We start from the raw sequence: 2,500 nt of genomic DNA on the forward strand, positions 1-2,500 counted from the left end.
CATTGAAAAAGTGTGTGCGTGTGTGAGTGTGTGTGTGTGTGTGTGTGTGTGTGTGTGTGTGTGTGATATGCACGTGCGTGTGTGTAGTGTGTGAGACAATTACGTTCTGCTTCTCATATAATTTCCTTTGGGAGCAATTAACATCCATCCGTCAATCCATCCACATAGACGGACATGTGAGGAATTCAACAAAGCATTCAAAACAACTCTTTTCATTAATCTGGTCCAAAGCTGCTGCTATCGTGGCTTTGCCTTTAGAGGCTTGGATCGATTTTTGCTCTCTTGCGTTGCTCTCTTTCATACTTCCCTCTCTCCATCCCTCTCTCCGTACTCTCTCTCTCTCTCTCCATCCCTCTCTCCGTACTCTCTCTCTTCCTCGTGCCTGATAAATTGGTTTCATTTGTTTCGGCTGGACCTTGCACTAACATCCGATATATCAGCCGTGCTTTTAGTGTGGGAGAAGAGACACAGAGAGCGGAGTGGGAGAGACAGAGGGAGGAGAGGGGTGGAGGAGGAGAAAAGGAGGAGGGGAAAGATAAGGGCTGAGATCCAGCCTCAGCGAGAGCCTCCATCCTCCCCGCTGAGTCTTTCACACACAGGTGTCCAGCCACGGGCAGCTCAACCTTAAAGCTGTGTCAGAATTGGGTCAGAAAGTTGGGTCGATAAAGTTATGAGACGTTTTCCGAAATGACTGACAGGAACTTTACATGTCCCTCATTAGAGAGTCTTCAAAACAAACGGAATACTTTACATGCTAAGGAATGAGTCATAAGGAAGACTCCTAGTAGACAAGAGTAGACAAAAAGTAAAACAAAATAAAAACTCTAAAGATGATCATCTCATCCAAGTCAAGTTTGTCTCTAATCACACAGTCCTTTCTTTGCTTTTATTCTCTCATGGAAAAACAGACTCTTCCAGTGGGCCAGATCATAAAGCAGCTCTCTGGGGTGTGCATCAGACGTGGCTGAAGTGCTTCCCATGGCCGCGGGGCATCGTTGGGCAGCACTGAAATGATGGTTTTAATTAGGAGGTGTGTGATACTGATACTGACTGCCTTATGACCACATACAAAACCAACCGTTAATCCCTGCGACGAGATGCCCTCTATGAATGCAACTGAGTAAAACGCTGTTAATGACATTTCCTTTACCTTGCAGATAACTTATCATTTATATGGCTCTTTTGAAGTCGTTTAAGTGTCTTTCATTTACATGGCAAGCATGTTCTGTGTAGATTATCAATAATATTCAGCAACCATATGGGTTCAAATGGACAGATCCATGGCTCTCCTGGGTGTCCTCTTGCAGCTGCTGCTGCTGCTGCTGCTGCTGCTGCTTCCAGACGCTAAGATGTTAATCACTGGACAATTGTAATATGCCAAGGCATGTGCTTATTATAATTGCTGTACCTGACCTGATGGACTTCCTAGATACGGGAAAGCCAACTGCAAAACACCATGCCATGACAACAGGCAGAAAAATACTCGGTTGCCATGGTAAATAGAAGTAAAACAAAACATGGAGAAAGAAATTAATTTGTGATTTTAGCAACAACAACAACAATCAAGCAACATGAAAAATCTCCCCTTCAAATCTCCTTTAACATGAAATTTTGACAATATTTCAACTTGTCAAATGGTATCAAATAAGCAGAGCCTGGAACCCTCCATAGTCGCTGGCCGACTCACTGTTGGAAAAATAGAGGCTCACTGTATAAATCTGTTCCAGATTTCCTAAAATTCCCTTGCACTACATTCAACTTCTACTCGGGGATATCTCCAAGATATTCCCCTTTGGAGACATTTACCATGGGCTCACTGGTCACTGGTAATTATGGAACAGCACCCGGTAAATCATGACATGACAACCCAGATTTAAGGCAGATTCCATCCCTCCTCCACCTCCCATCCCCAGTTACAGTAGCTTAGTCTAGCATAGCTTAGCATAGCATAGCATAGCATAGCATAGCATAGCATAGCATAGCATAGCATAGCATAGCAGGACATAGCATATGTCAGTGTTGGACAGTCAGTCCCTCCCCTGGAGCGACCTGGAGGACAGGCTTTGGTCCACTTAGTGCCGGTGCGCTTCCGAATGTGACAGGAGCCCTGGTGAGGAGTCAACCTGGGAGGGGAGTGTGTGTGTGTGTGTGTGTGCGTGTGTGTGTGTGTGGGGGGGGGGGGTCATAGTCAAAGTGACAGTGATAAACGACACCTAAGCACAGGAGCAGGCTCCAGCGCCGTCTGCGTCAATCTAGCGGGGCCCTCGAGACAACGGAAAGATGAAAGAGAATGGGGAAGAGAGGGAGAGAGAGGATGAGATGGTAAGTGAGGGGGAGAGGTATCAGACATAGAAGGGGATAGAGGGATAAAAAAGATAGAGTGAGAGATAGAGGGAGGATGGGAGAGGTGCGAGGGATGCGTGAAGGGACATGTATAAGGGAAGGAGAATTTTTTCTTTCACACACTAGTAATGTTTATCACATATGTCCTTGGTAACGA

The 2,500-nt window shown here is 45.6% G+C and overlaps 1 pseudogene; it reads right to left on the bottom strand.

The window, feature by feature from the left end:
• LOC116221791 overlaps window positions 1-2,500 on the bottom strand; it is a 68,065-nt pseudogene that overhangs the window by 34,689 nt on the left and 30,876 nt on the right.

This window comes from Clupea harengus, chromosome 9, assembly GCF_900700415.2.
Source record: "Clupea harengus chromosome 9, Ch_v2.0.2, whole genome shotgun sequence".
NCBI lineage: Eukaryota > Metazoa > Chordata > Actinopteri > Clupeiformes > Clupeidae > Clupea > Clupea harengus.